The following is a 22,384-nucleotide window of genomic DNA, read 5'->3' as shown; positions in this document are numbered from 1 at the left end:
GTCCCCCTGCTAGGTTTGCTGTGCGGGCTGGGGATGCTGCAGGGCGACAGCCAGCCCTGTCTCCCCCCTCCCAGGTGTGCTGTGTGGGTTGGAGCAGCCCTACGGCAGGGCAGCTGCGTGATGCTGTGTGGCAGGACTCGTGTCTCTTCCAGGATGAAGGACGTGATCTTTGCACCCCTGGGGCCGGCTTGGTGGCACAGGAGCGTGTTCTCTCATGCCCTGCATGGGGGGAGTTGACAGATGAGGTGGGGAAGGAACATGCCAGCATTAAAGCCGTGATGGATTTAACAGCAGACACTTTATCTGTTGCAGATGTGCAAGAGAACACCTGTGGGGACACGTCAGCCCTGGCCAAGGTCCCTCCTATGGAGCTCTTGCCCATATGCCCATGCTGACTGCTGGTTTGGGGTGCAGCAGTGGGATACACCAGTGTGGGAGCTGGCAGCAGAGCAGCTTCGTTGCCTTCATCTCCTGCTCATGTTACCCTTAACTGCAGTAATTTCACTCGTCAGAGCCCCAGGACCCCTCCAAGGGCCACCTCTCCAGGCATACAGTTCATCTCCATGCCATGCAAGACCCCACCACCTCCATCCCATCCCCTCCCCTCCCCTCCCATCCCGTCCCACGCCTCTGGAAACAGGGTGATTTTTTTTTCCTATTTGCCTACAGTAGCTGCCAGTCTGCCACACATCTGCTGAGTGAACTAACTTGTGGGGATCAACCCATTTTCCATGGGAAATTGGTAGCAGAACCAGGGCTGGCCACCCTGTTCCCTGGCTGCCGCCCCTGCACCGCCTCGCTGGCGGCTGGCATCGCTGCAGCGAGGAGGAAATGCCGGGGCTTAAGTGATTTAGCTTGGGGAGTGAGTGAAATCTACTTATACGGGCTAATTGATAGCGAATGATTCCTTAATTAGAAATTATAGAATTGCGCCCTAACTCGCGAGGAGGAACAGGACCAATGCCTGGAGGAGCTAAGCGCTATTTTTTGTGGCTGCTACTGATTTTCCTTCAGAGATGCTCTTGCCAATTAACATTTCATGACATATATTTGTTTGCCTTAAAATATCCAGTAAGAAGCATTTTCAGATACATTATTTAAGGTGTGAAAATAAATATTGTATGCTGGGCCTGTGTTTTGTGAAAGCTCGGAGCGGCTTGCCTTCTCACTCAATTATTGATCGCACTTTCCGCTGCACTGGAGACGCTCCTGCATGCACAGGGGGAAATCCCGGCTTGTTTACTTGCTTGTTCTATTTCTCCAAGTCTCTAAAAACTCATCCAGCAACGGATTTGGGATGTTTATCACAGCAGAGAATTTCTTTCCGATGCTAAGTCCCCATGGGGGAGCTGCCAGCCCCCGGGAATTCCTCCCCGTGGGCACTGAAGATGGGCTGATGTATTTTTATTAAAAGAGGAAATGCCAAGTGATGGCACATTTCCACTGCCATTGGGAATGGCGAGCGTTGCACACTCGCTGGCTGGATGAGCACAGAAGAGTTACCAAAGCCTGGCTTCTTCAGCAGCCGAGACTGACTGCAGGGCCTGATGGATGCTTTTCTCACATTAGGGACCTTTATGTCTCTCTCCATGTGGGCTTTCTGATGTTTAATAAGGTATCATCATCTCGTGCAATTTTTTTCCTTGCTGGGACTTCTGCGGGTTCTTTCTTCTCAACCTAGATGTTATTCAATACAAAATTTTGCCAAGGCATATTTTTATCCTTGTGATTGCCGTGCTCACGTTAGATTTGATTGCAATTAGCCCCCGGAGGCCCCTCAGGGAGGAGAGCAGCCCCCCAGCCAGTGTGGTGGCTTGGACGTCGTCTTCTGCGAGCACCAGGAGAGAAGAGCAGTGAAAGCTTGCAGCGGCTGAGTATCCACGAGTTATGACAGGCGAGGGGAGGAACCGCATAAACTTCACCTTTGGAAGATCTCAAAAGGGTCCATGGGGATGTTTGGGGGATGCAGCCCTTGGGCTGGCAAGCTCTCAGCCCCTGCGAGATGCCAGCACCCAAGAAGTGCTAACCCTTGGCTTTGTGTCAGGAGAGCTGCCAAAAATTTGCTGGTGGAAAACCGGTTGGCCCGGCTGTCTTGCTTTGCAGCCGGAGTCTCGACAGAAATGGCATGTCCATGGGGAAGGTTTCTGCACCCCATGAAAACACCGTGTCCCACAGAAAGCTGCTCTGATGGCTGCTTTTTGAGCAATGGGAGCCTCAGCATCATCCAAGATGTGTCTCAGCGTTGTCAGAGGCAAAAATAGCGCAGGACCTGTTTCAGAAGTGTTGCATGGGGGAATTCACTTTGCAACGCTGCTCCTTCCCGCACGGCGAACTGGAGCCACAGAACTTGAAAACACTGCAGACTCATGGCCCTAGTTAATATTGCAAACAAGCTGGCAACTGGACGCCACCAGACAGGTTCCAGCTATGGGCCTGACCGTCAGCAGGTCTGCAATGTCTTTGTGCTGAACCCGGCGGTCAAAGCCAGTGGGAATTTCACCATTGACTTCAAAGAGACCAACATTTTGCCCCAAAGCCCCGCTTCTCCCGTCTGCTGCTCCCCTGTGACACCGGCTCCGACGTGGACCACAGCATGAATGGACCACACGAGCGCCGAGTCCTTTCCACCCACTGCCCACCAGGACAGAAGCAGCCCGATCCATGCTGCTTCCATCTGCTTTAACAACCCCCACCCCCAATTTTTTCTGCTTTTAAAATGGGAACAATGCTGTTCGTACTGGTGGCGATTCCTCTGATGGATGCTAAGGAGGAAGCTCAGCTTTTGGGCTGGCATTGCCTGATTGCTGCCGTTACTGCGGTGAAGGGTACGGTTTCTCAAAATCCATGCAAATAATCCCATGGCACTGGGAACTAAATGAGAGCCCAGAGCTTGCCAGCTGGAAAAGAAGAGAACTGGGCATTTCTTCGCCGTAGAAAAGAAGTGTGAATAATGGACTTATAAAAGAGGGAGTGCAAAAGAAAATGTAGACCTGAGTGCTTTCCATTATTTTTTACATGCTTATAAGAAAGCAATTCAGGCTTGGCGCATGCATTTATTAAACAAAAAAAAAATAAATTCTTGTGACTTCGTTTCTTTCCAGGGCAGCCGAGCAAACTGCTCGATACGCCGTGACCTTGAAACATAATGAAGCATTGAAAAGCAAATCCGGCGGCACAGAAAGGAAGTGTGTTTCACCATGCAAGAGGAGGTATTGAGGTCCCAGCAAGAAACAGCCAAGTGGTTATCTCTGATGGCTTAAATCTCATCCAGGCGGTGTTTTTTTTACAAGACCTTCTTTGTTAAGAGAGCTGCAAACGGTGCAATGTGTGGAGGGCTCTGCAGAAGGGTACCTGGCACCATGGCACGCATCTGACATCTAACATCATTTTATAATGGTATAACTGGTTCCTGTTGCTCTTTGCCCTTGTCGGTGTGTAGGAACCCCCAGGACAGGCACCCGTGCACGCAGTAGCAGTGACCATCGGAAAACGTCGTCTGTCCCACCTGCTGCATCATCGTCCTTGAGGGCTGCTCCAGGGAAAGGGACAGAGGATGCCCTGTGCAAGGAGGAGACGGCTTGCACGTGGTTACGGATTTAAAACCCAGCCAGGGTACTGGGGGCTAATGGAGGAGCTCCGAGCTGGTCTACCACACATCAGCGTCGCTCCTTTGCTGCCTCCTCCCCAGCAACAAATGTCCCCAGTTTTATCTCAGAGGCAGTTTTGGGTACCGGGGTGAGAAACCTTTTAAGGCAGCGAAGAAGCCAGGGTGGAGAAGATGGGGGAAAGAGAAGAAGATGGGGAGAGAGCGCTTGGTTGAGGGTGTCAGCAGGGACATTTATTCAAGTCTAGAGTAGACAGAGTTAAGAAAAGCCCTGGGTGCCCTCTGGGTCCCGGCTGTGCACAGCATCTCCAGGATGGGACTCCATAGAGCCATGCCTGGGTCACAGCTGGGGCTTTTGCATGTCAAAGGAGGAGCAAAATCAAGCCCCTGCTCCTGCCTGATGGTCAGATATCCTCCAACACTTCTGAAGAAGAAGAGAAGGGTAAGAATCCACATGTCCCATGTGAAACTTTCCTAATTTTAGTGAACTTCAGCAAGGGAAATCTTTGCAGTCCCTTGGCCCCAGGGGGAGCACCCAGGTGTCAGGGGGACTGTGGAGGCATCCCTTCGGAGGCAGCTTTGCCAAGGAAGCTTAGGAGGTTCATCACCTCGGCCAGAAACCTGAAACCAACACAGCAGGTAGATAAAGGGCTTGATATCTGGAGCCGAAACGCAGATCTTCAGGCAATACAGACTTCAAGGTCTCTCTGACCAGGGTTATAAAGCATTTAGTAGGGATGCAAGTTTCCTCCTAGAGGGATTTTTCAGCTCCAAATCTTTGGGATGAGAGGAAAAACTTCCAGCATGCCTTGGAAAATCAGACGGACAAACACAGCCCCATCTGGCCCAATGCTCTGGAGGAAAACCAAAGGGATGGCACGAGTTGTGCAGGGGCTAGCAAACACCATTGGGAATGGATTTTGCATTGCTGGCTTGAAAACAGGATGCTGAAAGGAGTTTGTGGGAGAGAGCATCTCTTGATGGGGCAGCTGCTTTCATGTTAATTACTAATTAGTAGAGTAACTATCTTCAAAGCCCTTATATCCAGGAGATGCTACATAGATGACCAGCATCTCAAGCTGGGTGAGAAACCACTGAAAATATGTTTGATCACGGGCACACTGCCAAATTTTAGCACTATTCCCTGGCTACGTTAAACAGGAAAAATGGGGATGATGTGTCCGCATCTGACACAGGAGCTGTGGAAATTCGGTCACAGATGCTTCAGCCCAAGAAAAACTGCCCAGCAGAAAATGCCAGTTGCCAGGGTCTGGATGGTATTTGCTACATAAGACCCAGGGACTGCAGGTAGGAAAAGGAGGATGAGAAGAAGGGAAGTCCCTCCTGCATAGGGGGGAAGCAAGGAAAAAAAAATAGTGTTCATCGACCATATGAAAAAGGGGGAAGGTGCTGTGCTGGTTGTGCTGCCCGGTCCTCGGCGCCCAGCATTTGCTTTGGGAAGATAACGTTGCCATAAGTCATCATGGCACATCCTCTGCCTGCCACCGTGACGCTGCTGATGGGGCATGTGGTCCGGCAGGTCTTGCTCCAGCCCTCCTCACCCCATGATTGATGGTTCTTCTGGGTTTCTGGGCTAATGCCTCACTCCCTTTGTCCTGTGCCTGTAAAGGCCTGGGAAATATTATTTTCCCCTTATCTTGCGAGTCCTCAGCCCTTTTTCAAGGGGGATAGCAGACAGCAAAAGGTGCTGATACTTTTAATCTCTCCTTTTATCCCGGGACGCTTGCACCCAGCATCCCTGGGATGAATTTGCAGAAAACACTGCTTCTTCTGGGTTTGCCCTGTATTTGTATCAGCTGCCTTCAGCCCTTGGGTTCAAATCTGATTTAGCTGCTGGTATGCACTAGAAATTAGACTGATGGCTGCAGCGTAGCATCTTCCGAATGCCTGTCCCTGTCCCTAAGCCACTGCTGGTGTATGGTGGGGAGATTCCAGATCTCCCACTGCTTGGGAAAAGGTGGAGAAGACTGCAGACAGCTCTTCTGACAGATCATCTTGTTAAGTGGGGCTAATCATGTGAAACAGCTGCTCCGAACACAAGCCGGTGCAACCATCAATTCAATTAACCACATTGATTGATACAGGAGCTCAGCAAAAGCCATAAATGAGGCTGCCCGCCACTGAACATGGGAAATTACCGTGTCTTACACAATTAAAACAAGGAAACTGTCCCCCTGCTTTACCACAGTGCTGCCTGAAAGGTGGAAGGGGTCTGGCAGTGATTTGATGGCAGGAAATAAATGACGGCCATGCCGCTCCACAGCACCTTTAAATGGCTCTTGCTCCCCGTGTCTCAGCCCCAGAGAAGACCTTTAGATGTATAGGGGGAAATTTGGGAGTCAGCAGCCAAAATTGGTGGAGAAAGGGCTGCTTGGAGCCTTTGTGGGACACGGAAAGGCAGCCCAGGAGGACATTGCGCTAAATACCAAAGTCCTCCTTGGCTGCACAGCTCCTCAAACTCCCTCCTGCAAGCTCCAGGCCTGCTCCAGACCCACAGAAACCCACTGGAGCCTCTTCAGTGACTGCAGCAGTCCTTGCAAATCCCATAATCCAGCTGAATTTGTCAGTTTGCTGAATTTGGAGAGCAGAGGGTGTAGGTTGGAGCCCGTCTCTCTCACCTCACAAACTCATTTCAACGTTCATGCCCATGCAGCAATAACCATGCCCATTTGCACGCCTCTTCTGCCAGGCAGGGGTATTTATCCATTTATGAAGCCACCATAAACGGTAGCGATGTCCCCTTTCCCATTAGCTTGGTGCTTTCTTCCTTAACAATGCCAAAACAGACCTATCTTGGTGGTTAGTTTTAGATAGAGCTGTCATTGAGCCTCGGCGTTTTTTGCAGCTTCCGTCATTCTGTTGCCAGGAGCATCTCCGTCGCAAACAAAAGCTGGTTTATTTTGTGCAATCGGGCTCGGGGAGGAAAAGAAACTCTCCACGGGAAACCGCGGCGTTAACTCATGGGTCACGGGTCTCGCCGTCGTGATCAGCACTTTGGTTCAGCCAGGCAGAGTGGGAGGCTTGACTTGTAGGGCAACGAGGGAAAATGAAGAGTGCTATTTACTGAAAATGCTGGGTTAAAATAAAAGATTTGGGTTAAAATAAAGGATTTTGGGGGGATGCAACAGCAGGAAAAGTGCCCAAGGCTTCTGCAAAAGGTGGAATGATGCTGTAGGTTTAACCTAGAGGACCAGAGAAGGTGCAAGGCTGGTCACCAGGACGCTCTTATCTCTCGAAGCCTCTTTGCTTTCCTTTTGTTTATTCAGTCAGTCAGTCAGTCAGTGTCAGGCAGCCAAAGAAATTAAAAGCCACTTCGGAAGCCCTGTCATTTGCTTTGCGCACTTCCTCATCAAGGCTTAAAAAAACTAATCCCTGCTATTAGTAGGAAGCAATCATTACCTGGCCGGGTGTTTACCGTCACCTTACAAACCCCACAGACAAGGGCTGAGCAGTTTGCACAGCGGTCACGGTTGACTTCCAGTCCCCCTCATCCCGCAATTTTCCTTCCCTTTTGGCACCAACACAGCCCCAAATTTATGAGGGGAGGGGGCACTCACCTGCCGCAGTGCCATGGTTTCCCCAGCGGATGTGTCGCAAGGGGGAGTCCCAAAGAAAACCAAAAATAGAGGCCAGGTTTGCAAATACAGCGTAGGAAATTGCTGCTTTCGCCTTCAGCCATTGCAATGGAGGGAGACCTTGCGTCGCGTTTGCAGTGCGCGGCCGGGGAAGGAATGGGAAAAAAAAAAATCCTCCAGACTCCAGCTACAAAAACATATTGGGTAAATGCACATCTGAGGCGGAGACGGGTGTCGGAGGAGTAAATCTGCCCTGCTTTTATTACGGCTCAGTGTAATCTAATTGAGAAAACGAAGCAGAAAAATCCGTTCGGGGAGTCTGGCAGCAGGAAGACGATGCTTTGTTTGCCTGTTCCAAACGGCACCGAGACTAACTTATTAGGAACTTTTTGTGGGTAATTGCTTTTGAAACTATAAAGTTCTACGTACAAAATAAATCTTGTCTGAATCATTTATTTACTTTGCCTAGTCATAAAACATTAGTACCCTGACCAAGAAGAGTTCAAACACCTGGAAGTGCCGCCTATGTCAGAGCCTGCCTTGCTCCCTGCCAAGGGATGCAAATAATTAAAGAGCCGCTGCTTCCCGGGAAAGCAGCAATTGCCACCCGCTTCCATAGGAGAAGATCCGTCTTCGTACGGCATGAACATAGAGGGACATCAAAAACTGCCAGCCATCCGTATCCCTCATCATTAACCGTCCTGGCTGTAATTAATTCGCAGCAAGGGGAAGATTGGCCTGGAAGAGCTCACCTCGGGGAGTTCGCTGAGCTCACTGTGCTAATGAAGTGTTATCAAATGCACCTTGGCAGCCAAGCACTCTCTTCCCCAGCTCTGGAAAGCAATCCATAGCATGATACGGGCAAAAGGATTTGCTGGATTCCTATCAAAAATTGGAGGCTCGTGGAAAAAGTGCTCCCCTCCAGCGCGTAGCAACAGGCTGCAACAAACCCCAGCTGCGGCGAGAGCTTGGACACTCCCACTGAGTGCCGGGATTTTATGAGATGACATTTGGGAAGTAGGTTTTATTAGGCTTAGATTTGTGAACGCTTCCATGTGGAAGGTGTCAGGAGCTAGAGGTCAAGCCACCACTGCATCTGCAAGAGCATCCTCCTGCACCTTCAGCCCCCGCGAGGGGCTGGGTGCTGTGGGGTTTGGTGCTTATCGGACACCGGCTCGTTTGCAGGCCAGCTCGTTTCCGCATTTTCCTCCAAGTCGAGCAGATGTCCAGCATCTCCCTGCAATTCCCAAGGTAGCATCAGAGCAAAGATGAGCCCTTGTCTTTCCAAAAGAGCCAGATGCACTCAGGTATCTGAGTCACGGGTACATCAGACATGGAGAGATGGGCGGAGAGAAAACTTATGAAATTCAACCAGGGCAAGTGTAGGGTGCTGCACCTGGGGAGGAATAACCCCCTGTACCAGGACAGATTGGGGGCTGACCTGCTGGAGAGCAGCTCTGTGGAAAGAGACCTGGGAGTCCTGGTGGACAACAGGATGACCACGAGCCAACAATGTGCCCTTGTGGCCAAGAAGGCCAATGGCATCCTGGGCTGCATCAAGAAGAGTGTGGCCAGCAGGTCCAGGGAAATCATCCTCCCCCTCTGCTCTGCCCTGGTGAGGCCACATCTGCAGTACTGTGTCCAGTTCTGGACTCCCCGGTTCAAGAAGGACAGGGAACTGCTGGAGAGGGGACAGCAAAGGGCTACCAAGATGATTAGGGGACTGGAACCCCTCTCTTATGAAGAAAGGCTGAAGGATTTGGATCTCTTCAGTCTGGAAAAAAGAAGACTGAGGGGGGATCTTATCAACGCTTATAAATACTTAAAGGGTGGGTGTCAGGAGGATGGGGCCAGGCTCTTTTCAGTGGTGCCCAGTGACAGGACAAGAAATAATGGGCACAAACTTGAACATAGGAAGTTCCATCTCAACATGAGGAGGAATTTCTTTACTCTGAGGGTGGCAGAGCCCTGGCACAGGCTGCTCAGAGAGGTGGTGGAGTCTCCATCTCTGGAGACATTCCAAACCCTCCTGGACATGTTCCTGTGCAACCTGCTCTGGGTGACCCTGCTCTGGCAGGGGGTTGGACTAGATGATCTCCAGAGGTCCCTTCCAACCCCTGCCATTCTGTGATTCTGTGATTCCATGACCAGCCCTTCTCCTAAGCACTATTTAGGCAGAGACAATCTTCGTTCAGTTTTGTGGAAGTGCTTCAGAAACACCATAGGCGAGTGGACATAGAAAGTCTTGAAATGAACTTTAACATGGCATTCCTGCAAGATGAATTCCCAGCGCCGTACAAAAAGCCTGAGCTCAGTGAGGGCATCCTGCCCGGGTCTAATTGCTCACCGGTATCGCTTCCTGGAAGGGAAAATGGGAATGGCATGCTTCCAAAGGTGGGATGGCTCCGCCAGCGTGCCCTGCTCCCCCCACAGCTCTCTGCAGTGGTGGTGGCAGCGGAGGGGAGGTGGCAGCAGCAGCAGACAGGAGAGGGGCAGGAGCGGGGCAGGGAGGCAGGAGCCCGGGACGAGCCTGCGCCTGCTGGAAGGATGCTGGAGAAGCCCACCCATGGATTTTGGTCCCTGCCACGCACAGCACCGACCCTGCGACCAAATACCCCACGGCCCCTCATTGCTCTGAGCTTCGGGTGTTGCAAACCGCCTGTTGTGAGACAGACAGGAGGATGAGATGCGGCATGGGATGCTCATCCTTCTACCCCAGACTCGGCCGGACCGTCCCCACTGGCAACGTGCCTGACGTGAACCCTCAGCGCGGGGAAAGCAGCTCCCAGCTCCCAGGATGGGCAGCGGTCGTCATGCAAAAATCGCTCGTTTTCAATTAAGCCAATAGTTTGGAGTTCAAGTTCAGTTTTACCGCCCGGAGACATAGGTTTACCACAGAGGGATCACGAGGTTGCTGCGCTGAAACTCCAGATGCACTTACGCCTCCTTCAGCCCAGCAGCCAGCCCATCGAAAAAGACACTTTCGTCCCCAAAGCCACTCAAGGCGTCAGCCTGGGATGACCCAGAGACCTCTACCATCACTTCTCAGGGCTTCAGTGATTTAGGAAATTATTAAAACGAGTAAGACCAAACTGGGGTTTGAGAGACAGAGAAAAAAAAAAGTCTATTCAAACTTTGTCAGGAGAGGACAAGTGTGATTTATCTCTGACACGGACTAATTAATACAAGAGCAAAGCAGGACCAACATATTTTGTGAAACATCAGCTGGTTGCCATCAGGGGCTGTATCAATAGTGAGATTTGCTACTTTACTATTTCTAATATAAAAACACTGAAAGAGATGAGTCATTTTGGGGCTTTACAGTATGAGAGACACGAAATCAGACTAAGGATGCGCGAGAGAAATCAGCAGCTCAAATAATGCCATCAGTGACAGTTTTGCACGACACATGCAGAAGCAGAGGGACAGGAGCACCTTGGTCTGGCTGTCCCGGGCTTGGTGCCGAGGCGCAGATGGGAGCAGCACCCCGGTACCCCCACATCACCCCCCGCCAGCGTGGGAGCAGCACCCAGCCCAGCCCAGCCAGACCCCGGTGTTCCCAGTGCTCCCAGTGCTTGTGGGACCGTTTCCACCAGCAAAGCGAGACCGAAATGTCGGAGAGAACCAGGCGGCCCGGCTGCGGGGAGCCTTCCTTTGATAAAACCCCAAACCTCCCAACAAACGCGAGAGAAAGGAGCTCCCGAGGGCGCTTTGATGTGGTCGTACGGCTTGTTTGGCTGGCGCTGGCTTAAACGAAGCCGGCGAAAGGGTTGGCAGAGGCCGGAGAGCCCCGGCTGACACCTGGGACGGCTGCCCCTGGCCACCCTCTCCGCTTTCCTCTCGCCCCGGCCACAGTCCTGTCTCCTTCGGCAGCGCTGGAAGTTTGGGCGCAGGAGGAGCCAAGACTAGGAAGAGGAAATTTAATCATGGGATCCCGATTAAATCCAGGAAAAAACAAGGAGGGGTCGGAAGAGCGGCGGCTTGCATAGCCCAGGCCCTCCTGCGCACAGGACCCGCCTGCCTCAATATTTCTCCCTCAGTTGCTTTTCCCCAGGGGCGTTTCCATGCGGGGTGGCCACTGTGACGGTAGCCATGGCCACCATCTCTGGCTGCACGTTGCTTCCATCCCCAACCCGCCGCGTTTCTTGCTCCCGCTGCCCCATTTCCCAGCCTGGACGTGCAACCCAGGCAGCGCTGACGCTCCGCAGCAACGGGAGTGGGATCCTCAATTAGCCCCTGCGGTTTTAATGAGCACAAAGGCTTTTTTTGGGCGGGGCTTTGGCTGCCTCGGGGTCGGAGGAGCCATCGCAAGCTTTGAAGCCGCCCCCCCCCGGACCCACGGTTTAACTCAAGAAATCGGGTTGCGCAACTCTCTTATCGAGAATAAAGGTTTTGGGGTGGTTTTAGCGCTTTTCCTCTGTGTTTCTTCCCGCTGGCAGGAATTCCCATCCTGGGGGAGCAGCATTGGAGGCGGAGGGTGGGAATCTTTGCTCCGGTCCCCGCCAGCACAGCGGGCCTTGCACCAAACGCTCCGCGTGGGCCGCACCATGCTGCTTCGCTTCCTTTGCAAAAAACAAAAAAAAAAAAGTCCTAAAATGCAAAAAAAATAATTCCTTGAAATGCAAAAGAAAAAAACCCCACCCCAAAAATCACAAAAGCCGAATTTCTGGGTCTATCACCCCGCCGCTGAGCAGCAGTTTGGGCCCAGGGCGCCCGTGGCAGCCCTGGCCTCCCCCCCACCTGTCGCGGGTGGAGGTCACTCCCGCGGGGCCCGGGCGGGGGTTTGGGGGGGTCTCTCCGGGGCAATGGGGGGGCTCAGCCCCCCGCTCTACGCGCCCCCCCGCCCCGCTCACGCCGGCTTTGCACGACGGCCCCTTTGTACGCGTGGGGTTTCGGCACGAGGACTCCCCCCCGGCCCCCCCCCACCCGCACACGCGATCCGCAGAGGGACAACCCCCACCCACCCCCCAACGCCCCACCCGCGCGGCGGCACGCGCCCAGCCTGGCACGCGCCCGCCCGCCCCTTCGCACGCGGGCGCTGCCCCCGCCCCCTCCCCTCACACATCCACGCCCCCCCCCCGCCGCCGGCAGCCCCGCCCCCTGACGTCAGCGTTGGCGCGGGGCGGGCGGGTCGCGCGGGCCCGTGCCCGGCGGGGAGGCGCGAACGGGGAGCGGAGCGGGGTCGGGCGCCGGTCCCGGTCCCGCCGCCGGGCGCAGGTGAGCGACGCGCTGCCGGGGTGTGTGTGTGTGTGGGGGGGCACCGCCGGCGGGAGCGGCCGCGGCTCCGCCCGGGGTGTGTGTTGGGGGCTCCCGCTGCCGCCAGGGAAAAGTTTGTGGCGGCGGAGGCGGCGCCGGGCGGGCGGCCGGGGGGGAGTCGTGTCATCCCCCTCCGCCCGTCCGTTGGGAGGCGGCGTCCGAGCTCGGCCGGTCCGGGCGGGCAGCCTGGCTCCGCGCCTCCGGCTGCCCCGGGGTGTGTGTGTGTGTGTGTGTGTGTGTGTGAGGGGGTGTTTGGGGGTGGGGGGTGTGCCCCCCGTCTGAGTGTGTGTGTTTGTGGCCCTCGTGGGAGTGTGTTTGTGTGCTCCGTGGGATAGTGTGTGTATGTGTGTGGGCGCCCCCCCCCGTGGGAGTGTGTCTGTTCCCCCGCCGTGGGAGTGTGTTTGTGCCCCCCGTGGGAGAGTGTGTGTGTGTGTGTATATGCTGCCCGTCGGAGAGTGGGAGTGTGTGCCCCCCCCGTGTGTGTGTGTGTCCCCGTGGGAGCGTGTTTGTATTCCCCATGGGGGTGTATGTGTGTGTGTACCCGCCGTGGGAGTGTGCTTGTGCCCCCCGGCGGGAGTGTGTGTGTGTGCTCCCACCGTGGGAGCCAGTTTGTGCCCCCCGTGGGAGGGTGTGTGTTTGTGGATGTGTGTCCCCCTCCGTGGGAGTGCGTGTGTGGATGTGTGTCCCCCTCCGTGGGAGTGCGTGTGTGGATGTGTGTCCCCCTCCGTGGGAGTGTGTGTGTGTGTGCCGTGCAGCGGGTTTGCGGTCCGTGTGACTGTGCCACGCCGTGCGGGCGCGGGGGGCACGGCTCCCTGGCCGTGCGGTGCTGTACGCACACCGTGGATGCACCCCCCCGTCTGCCAGCCTGGCGTGCTGCCCCCACGCCGAGTGGAAGCCAGGGAAGCCCCCTGGGAGCTGGGCCAGCAGCGTCCGCTCCCGCGACGCCACCGAGATGTCTGTGTCAGAAACTTCTGTGCCCGCTCCCAGCATTAGCGGGGGCTCATACGCCTCCCCGTCCAGTAGCCACCCTGCAAGCACCTGGTGTCCGCAAGCCTGGCCCCAGCAGCCTGCCGGGGCCCTGCTGCCCGGAGGGGACAGGGACAATGGGGGCCAGGTCCCAGGGCTGGCACTCCTGCACCCGGCTGGGAGCCCCGTTCAGTTTGGGGCTCAGTGCAGGGCAGGGTGACCATGTGTCCTCCGGGGACAATGCGCTAGCATTTCCGGATATGTCTGGCCCGTAAACTCGTGGCGATGTCTTACAGCTGAGGCTGGAGAAGGCCAGAATGGCTTTTCTTTCTTTTCTTATCTCATCGGCCACGAGTGGGATGTTCCCAGGGAGCTTGGGGCTTTTTTTAAACAGCGTTGCACTGGCATTTATTTTCCATGAAGGGTTGGGACTCACCGATGTCATGGGGTTGCTGACCTTTTGTTCCTTGCTGGCTGCCTGGGGCGGGGGTTGTTCTGTGAGCAGGGGATGCTGTTCAAGGCTTGGTTTACAGCGGTTGGCTTGCAGCAAGGTTGGAGTTGTGCGGAAGGTGTGTTACAGGGGGGCATGAATAGGTGATGACACGTTGCAGCCTGGGGCTCGGGTACTGGGGTACCCATTTGGTGTTTTTTGGGGATCCCCAGCTATAAAGCTGATGAGGAGCAAACACTTTGGCCACGAGGGTGGCTCAGCGTTAGTTATACTCCAAACAGCTTTGATACAATGGGATGGTGGTGGCTGTGATGTGGTTTTGTGCATCCCATAACCCCCGTGATGCAGTTTCATGTGTCCCGTAACCCCCGTCTTTGCCTTGGAAAGCTGCGTGGCATCGGAGCCTGTTACGGATCCAGAGCTGTCAAGGGGGGTGGGATGCAGAAGCGTGCAAATGCTTGGCACAGCATCCGTGCTCTGGCAGGGGTGATGCCGAGGAATCGTGTGTAATGCCCAGCACTGCCCTTCCTGGCTAACGCTGCCTGAGATTTGCAATAATTAAGTTACAGCTGTTAACGAGCAGAGCGACAGCTTGGGCATAAGTTGGAGGGGGATGCGTGTTGTGTTGACATCTGTGTCTGGATAGTGAAACGTCCCCCTCCGCTCTCAAAGGACTCGTCCTTTATTTCCTGCAGCAAAGGGATGCTCAGATTTGCTTAAAAACAACAAAAAAACCCTGATACTGAAAATAATTTCCTCCTGGGTGTCTTGTAGCCCTGGATATTTGCATCTCATCCTGGCTCCTGCTCTCGTGCGGCAGTGTCGGTACCAGACCCTGCACAGGTGCCCTCGTGCAACATCTCTGGTAGCACCTTTTCTCTCCTCTTCTCCTTTTTTTTTCCTCTCTTTTCTCCTTTTCTCTCACCCTTTCCGGCAGTTAGGTGCTTGCCCAGGTCGCTGTGCTCTTCCTACGGTGAGCTGTAACCCCCTGGCCACGAGCAGCAAGAGGTGGCCCACAATGCTCGGTGGGTGGCCCATGCCATGGACCTGCAGCCGCTACTGAGTGCGTGCCCTTCTGTGTGGGGATTTTTTGGTGGCAAGGATGCCAGCTTTCCATATATATATTTTTCCAAAATAACTCTGGTGGGGCTGTGGAAGAGAGTGTGCTTTTCAAAAATAGCAGTGTCGTTACTTTTAATCAAATAAAGCCTGAGCAGCGTGGGGCTGCGTGGAGTGATTGCAGCCGTTGCTTGCCTCTGTGCTTGACATCCTAATTATGTTTTCATTTTAATGAGAGGAAAACTATTTGTGAAGCAAAATATTTATTTTAGCCTGGTGGGGTTGTTCAGAAAAGCTTGTATCTATGTTAAGGACGTGGTTTAGACGCTGCGTTTTTTTTTTTTTTTTAAATGAGAAAAACATTTAAATACAGCAAGAAGCTTTTCATGGCAGAAGCCTGGCTGCGTGAAGGGAGCTAGCAGCTGTAGAGGTCAGGACGCTAAGGGGAATTTGCATCCTCTTTATTCTTATTTTCAAGAGGTCTGAATGTTGCATCGCCTCCTGGTTTGGTGGGTGGATTTCTGATGGCAGCTGAAACAGAAACAAATGCAAATAACCTTGCCTGGGAGTCTCTCAACCTTAGGGGTTGGCACCTGCCTTTTCTCTCCTTGCCAAAAATTCATTCTTAAAACACCTGAGCTTTGCAGACTGCCCCGGCGGCTCCCCGGTAGGTGGTAAGGAGGTGGGATGGGTTTCCAGCAGGTTGAGGGGGGGTTGCTGTCCCTGTGCAGGGTGTGCTTTGGGGTTTGCAGGGCTGGTTGACCACCAAGGGTGGCCCTCGATGGGTGTTGGGGCACCCAGCAGCATCATGGAGGGGTGTCCATGGCAGGCAGAGGGCTGGGTATCTCTTGCACCTTGGCTGTGGATGGCAACTCTCAGAGGAGTTTTGTAGCCAGATGGTGACTTCCCTAGTAACCAGTGATGACCCAGGTTTGAAAGAGGGGGATCAGCTCTCTAGTAAATGGATTTGTGCTTATTAACTGGAATATATACATTGTGATATATACAGTGAAATGTTCTACAGCGCTTTACCCTTGCAGGGCTTTTGGTCCGGTTTGCTCTTAAAAGTGGCTCAAACGAGAACTCCCAGAGATGGTGGGACAGGGGCAAATGTCAGGTTTCATAGGTGGCTTCGGTAGCATCGTGGATGTGTCGCTGTGGGTGCCAAATGGATAGCTTGCTTCTTGCATTGCTGTGATGCCTAAGGCCCGGTGGGTTCGTTGCAGTGGTATTTTATGTACACTGGCAAGGGACAGGCTGGGGTGGGAGGTGATGGATGCAGGAAGGTGTTTATTGAGAGCAACGTGCTGCCGGGGGTGCCCTGCTCTCTGGACGTGGCACAAGAGGCATCTCCTCTGTCAGCGCCAGCTGATGGACCCGTTCAGGCTCCTCCCTAAAATCTGCAGAATGAGCTTTTAGCTTGAAAAAGCACAAAATGAGTCCCTGCATCGTTTCACTTGGGACATGAGCTGTGGCATTACAGCACGCTCCTGGTCCCCCATGCGCAGGAGGCTTTTGCTGCCAGGGCCACATCCGCTCGCTCCTTGTGAGTTTGGGATGAACAATCCCAGCATTAACCCCGCCAAGGGGCCGGTGCTGGGGCACAGGGCTGTCATTGTTAGAGGACGTCGAAAGCACCGTGCCAGCCTTGGCTGGGGCAGGGAGCACGTGGACCTCTCGAGGCTGGCATGACTGGGGGGAGGAAAACCTGCCACCCGCCGCGGACGTGACTTGGAAGCAAACCCTGGAGGGGCAGCTGAAAGCCCGGGGCGTGCTGGGGAGCCGCGGGGGATGTTGCTCCTCATTTCTCTCGCTAAAAGGGACCCGAAGGGATGGTATGGGGATGCGAGGACAGCCTTGCTTCTCAATTACGAAGCTGCAGGGTTTGTTAAATTCAAAAGTGCAAACTGAAGTCTGAGCTCACTTTGTGGCCATAAATAATGTTTGGTTTTTGGTTTGGTTTTTTTTTTTTTTGAATAAAAAAGGAGAAAGTGCTTGTGGGAGCTGTAACTTTGCCTGATGGGAGCGGGTCCTCCAGTGGGCACATACATGCCCTGACGAGCCCCTTCCCTTCCAGTGCAGAGCCTTGGCTTTCTAAACAAGGTGGAGAGGCTTGCCACCAGCAGGCCAGATGGTAGCATCTGGTTTTCACTGAAGTCAAGTGATATCCCAGTTCCAGTAACACAAAAACCATCCACAGAGCCAGGCTGAGGGTTAATTTTTGAGGATACCTGCGGCATCTATCCCATCCCTTGGTCCTCATTGCAGCCTGGGATCCTTTATTTCTCCCAGTGGTCCTTGGAGTTAAATGATTTCAGTGCATTTCTGCTCCCTTGGGCTTATAAAGAAAAGTGCGGGAGTACGGAGAGGGGTGTATAGTGGTAGCTCACAGCAACGGGAAAATGAAGGAGCACGTGAAATCCCTTTGCTGCCGTGGGTGGTTTGCAGGTCCGGCAGGCAGCCACACTGCCCTGTGCATGTTGACAGTGTTTCCAGGGGGTTTGATGGGTCAAATTGCTGACTGTCAGACTTCCAACTCTCTTTCATCCTGTCTTGGATTCACATTTTTTTTCCTCTTGTAGGCAGGTTGGCATTTTGGGTGGGTTGCATGTTTTTTGAAGAAGTCACTGGTGTCCCACAAGCAAAATCTGCAGTCTTTAATCCCGTTTTTTGGTGGAAACCTAGCACTGTCTACGGGCTGGCCAGTCTGCTGCTCCTCCGTTATGAACCCCTTGGCTGGTTCCCCCTCTTCCCCCCCTGCAAAATATTTCTATTTTTAACCTGCTGATTTAATTTGGAGTTGTGCAAGGGCTTATTTTCAGTGCCGAGAGGTAGTCATTCCCAGCTGGCGTATCAACAGGCTGCTGGCGAGCGTTAGTGCTCTCATTACCGATAGGAGGCAAACGAATTGCAAGTCCTAGGGCTAAATGTTCTTGCGTGCTCCTACGCGAATAGTTGCTTCGGCTCTGCCTGGACGAGATGTTGCTTCAGACCCATCAGCGGGGAAGGCAGGCAGTGCACGTCACGTCCCATCTCCTCCTCTTCATCCGCGACGGGGCTTGGCTGACACACGCCGACTGCATGTGCAAGATGATGGATGTGCGAGCAACTTTGTAGCCTCAAACCTGTATATATTAAAATGTAAAGGCAGAAGGTGGCTGAGTCACCTTTTTTTATTTTTTTTTTAATTTTTTTGTAGTCTCTCCTGTGTTTCTTCATCATCTGGGTGCTTTTGCGCAAATTGGAAGGATGGTGATGCATGTCTGGTTTGCAGTCCTGTTAAATGACAGGGGGAAGGCTGCAATAATAATTAATAATAATGTGAATAATGTGAAAGCTTTTCCTTTTCACAGTTCTCTGAAGTTGCTTCCTCTGCCCCCTGCTCCTGCCCCGCCCTGGGGGAGCATCCCGTCATTTTCAGTAGGGGGAATCGCTGCCACCAAGCGAAACCAGATGTTTTTTAGCTGGTGCCAGGAAAACACCCTTTCCACGCCGCAAAGAAATCGCGGCTGCGGGATGTAGTCGTTGGGGCTGGGCTGTGAACAAGCCCCGTGCAAAGCCATCGCTTCCCTCTCTGGGGGTAAATCCATCAGCCCTGTGGACTTATCTCCTTCAGGAGATTCTCCGTTTGTGCCTGGCCAGCCCTGACCATGCTGCCTGTATGCCGTGCTTTGGGTTGTCTTTTCGGGGGAGGGCCTTTGCACGGCGTGTGGCCTGCTTTGAATGACGCTGGCTGTTTCCTTAGGAACAGAAAAGGCTTTTTTTTTTTTTTTTTTGCGTTGGAGTTGAACAATGCTGCGTCCCCAGCTCAGTCGGTGGAGGAAAGCAAGGCAGGAGAAGTTTCGCGGTCGCCGTAAGCTCACTAGTGAGATTGGTGAGGGCTTCAGGCGGTGACCTGCTGGCTGTTGGCTTTGTGGGGCTCGTTGCCACTTGTCATGGTCCTCCGCAACAGTGGCCCACAGCATAGAATCATAGAATGGTTTGGGTTGGAAGGGACCTTAAAGATCATCTAGTTCCAAGCCCCTGCCATGGGCAGGGACACCTTCCCACCAGAGCAGGTTGCTCAAAGCCCCTTCCAGCCTGGCCTTGAACGCCTCCAGGGATGGGGCAGCCACAGCTTCTCTGGGCAACCTGTTCCAGTGCCTCACCACCCTCACAGTAAAGAATTTCTTCCTAATATCCAATCTAAATCTCTCCTCTTTCAGTTTAAACCGTTACCCCTTGTCCTATCTCTCCACTCCCTGGTCAAGAGTCCCTCCCCATCTCTCCAATAGGCCCCCTTTAGGTACTGGAAGGGGCTGTAAGGTCTTCCTGGAGCCTTCCTTTCTCCAGGCTGAACAACCCCAACTCTCTCAGCCTGAGCATGTTCTGATGGGAACTGCCAGCCCAGTGACATCGCACCAGCAAAGCGTTTGGGATGGGGAGTGCGAACCATGTTCCATTGAGTAAGAGGGGTTTGAACTTGGAGTAAATCCACGGCTGGGATAGACCTCTTGGCTGTCCCAGGTTGGTGTCTGCGCAGATGTGACTTTGGCAAGCACCAGCAGCATCGATCAGTTTGCTTAGTGCGGAGGGAGAAGGCATGTGAGTTGTCCATATAAAAATCCACCCGCACCAGGTAAAAGGTGGAGGAAGGGAGCAAAACGAGTAGAAATTTGAATAACCGACGTGGTGGTGGCACAGGGAATTGAGAGCAAAGTCTCCTGGGTCTTGCGTGCCTCTGGGAGTAAAAATTATCTGTTTGAGCTGGGTTCGTGTCTTTGTGGGAGACGCTAAAGCTTTAACTCTGGTGTTATTCCCTATTACCGTGCTGTCATCTTCGTTCGCATCCGTTCCCAGAGCAGCCGGGGGGGGGACGGGGACGGGAGGGGACAACACAACACTGGGTCCCTCAGTGCAAGGGCTACCGCAGCTATAATTAAACAAAGAGAAACTTTTCTTTTTCTTTTTTTTTTTTTTTTTTGGTAACCTGTCCAGCTTCCAGAAAATGGCAGCTAGCTGAAGGGAGGGAAACAAAACAAGCTTTTGCCCGGCCAGAAAAAGCGTCCTCACCTCTGTGGCATTTCCTTGCTTTCTTCCCCACCCCCCCTGCCGCCTCCCCATCCCTCTCCAACCTCCCTCCCCAGCCCCTCGCATCCTGGCTGCTGCATTGAAAACCTGCCACCAGATTAGCTCTGCCGGGGTGGGGTTGTTCTCTGCCGGCATGAGAAGTGTTTCCCACCCGTCCATGCTTTTTTTTTGTTTTTCACCCCCTTTTCTTACAAAAGCCATCGTTAGCGGGTTTTTTTTCTGTGCAGATGGAACTATTAAAGTCGGTAAAAAAGCACAGAGAATAGTTCCTAATGCACGTAGCCTGGGACGAACTGGTCCTTTGCAATTCATCGGGCTCAGAGTTACGAAAAAAAGAAGATGGGGGGGTGCCTCCCCCAAAAAGAGAGGGGGAGATGGTGGGGTGCATCATGCACTTTGTCTTCCTGAGCGCTGTCTTCTCCTTGCCTATGGAGACCGTCGTCTGCAGATTTATTGGAGCAGCCTCCGGACAAGCGGTACCTCTGTAGGCACATTCACTGCATGTTTGCTTGGACAGAAGAAGACAAGTAGGTGTTTTGGAGGAAAAGGGATGAAAGTGCAGGGTCCGGTGCAATGGGGTGGGTTGGTTTTGGGTTGGTTTTTGGTTGTGTGTTGTGTTTTTTTTGTGTTTTTTTTTTTTTTTTTTTTTTTAATCCCAGCTTCCCCAGACATGGCTCCTTTCCAGTGCTTTGCGGCAGCTGTCCTCCTTGTCGGGGAGCAAAGCAGCAGTGGCCACAAAGCAAGCCTTTCTCTTGGCCTTCATGAGTGTTTTGCTTGGTTATCTCTGGGCAAGGGCTGCGGACGAACAAAGTATTTACTGTCCCTGGGAGATGGTGATTACCTCGTCAGCAAAACGGATAGCTCGTGCTGCCGGCCCTGGCCTTGACCAGCTTATCGTCCTAAGAGTTATGGGCAGCTTTGCTGGCTTCCCGGAGTTTTTTGTGTCTGTTTTGAGCTGTACCGGGGGCAAAAGATGCTCTGGGATTGGGACATCGGGGTGGTGGGTCCCCTCCCATGCATCCACCCACTAGAGCCTTGCCTGGATCTTCTCCATTCGGAGTTGGTCCTGCTCAGCCTGGAGGTGAAAAATAGATAAAGTTTTGAGGTTTTTCTGGTTTTTTAGAGGGTTTTGGTTTGAGTTGTTTTTTTGGGGGAGGGTTTGGTTTTTTTTTTTGTAAGGTGCTTTGAGTCAGCAAACGCTGCTGAGAAACACCTCAGTGCCATCAGTAGGTTCTTCCATATAATTTTTCCTGTCTCTCCTGCTGCTCCCGAGGTGTGGCCCGTGCTCCCTGGAGAGAGCTGGAGCCGCTCTGGAGCAGCGTACCTGAAAGTTAATCACTGCTGAAAAACACTTTAATTAACTTCATTAGCAAGACGGTCCATCTGGACTCCTGCAGTGCCTGGTGAGATCGTGTGAAACGAGGTCTCAACTCCACTCCTGGTGAGGGGGCGGATGTGCTGTGGTCTCCGGCACATCCCAGCTCTTGGACCTGCAGGGAATGGGAGATTCTTTTTTCAGTAGATGTGTAAAAAAAAAATTTAAAAAAATTAAAAAAATTCGCATATTGACCCTGAGGACAGATCCTAAGTGCTTTTGAGGGATGTGCATCCCGTTCCTGGGTGCGGAGGGCTGGTATGGGATGCAATGCCACCCCCTCCCAGTGCTGGCTGATCTGGGGGATGTACAAGTGCATCCTCTCACCGGCGCCTGAAATTACCTGGTGGAGATAAATCCTGTTGCAAGGCTGTGCCTGAAATCCCTTGAACACAACGGGTCTGAAGGCCACCGAGCTTCTCAGTCTCTGTTCTGCGGGTGGGTGAGCAGGGCTTGCTTTTATTTTTTTTTTTTTTTTTTTTTTGCTCTTCTGCCAGATTTTCAAGCACCTTGCCCTGCAGCTGGACAGCCCTGTGGCTCCTTGCAGGTGCCAGTGGCCGGAGCAGCTGGTGCCTCTCTAGCTCCTGCTCTGCCTATTAATAGGAGCTATTAAAATGTTCACCAAATCCAGGATGCGGGACATGACCAGGCATGGAAACAGCAAGCAAAAAAAAAAAAAAAGCTTTAGCCCAGCAGGCTGTTTGAGCAGAGGAATGCAGGGCCCTGCAGCGGGGATTTGGGGAGGGCAAGTGTTTAACCCCCTCTCTGCAATCGCCCTGCAGTGGGGCTGACCTTCCATCCCAGCTTTACCTCCGTGCCTTGGCCCCTGTTTTCAGCCCTCGCCTTACAAGTGTCCTGGGGGAAAGCCGCTTGCAATCTTGCTGCTGGTTTTCCTGCTGCCTGGCCATGATGGGATACCCCAGCGCAGGCAGGCGGAGATGCATCCTTTGAGTAACGGGGAGGGATGTGTGTCCTGAAGGATTTGGGTACCAGTGGATAATGTTGGG

At 53.2% G+C, this 22,384-nt stretch overlaps 1 protein-coding gene across 4 annotated transcripts in view; it reads left to right on the top strand.

Moving 5' to 3' along the window:
* Window positions 1-12,328: 12,328 nt before the first annotated feature.
* SH3BP4 (SH3 domain binding protein 4) overlaps window positions 12,329-22,384 on the top strand; it is a 42,252-nt gene continuing 32,196 nt past the window's right edge. For 2 of the 4 annotated variants that reach the window (XM_074594725.1, XM_074594726.1), the window contains exon 1: window positions 12,329-12,417. The gene's annotated coding sequence lies outside the window, so the exon portion shown is untranslated. Of the gene's footprint in view, window positions 12,418-20,111; window positions 20,530-22,384 lie in introns of those variants that run through there. The other 2 variants (XM_074594729.1, XM_074594730.1) reach the window with 2 other exon arrangements.

The sequence above is a fragment of the Larus michahellis genome, chromosome 7, assembly GCF_964199755.1.
Source record: "Larus michahellis chromosome 7, bLarMic1.1, whole genome shotgun sequence".
Lineage (NCBI taxonomy): Eukaryota > Metazoa > Chordata > Aves > Charadriiformes > Laridae > Larus > Larus michahellis.
The sequence above is the reverse complement of the archived record's forward strand: the minus strand, read 5'-3'. Positions and strand labels throughout refer to the sequence as shown.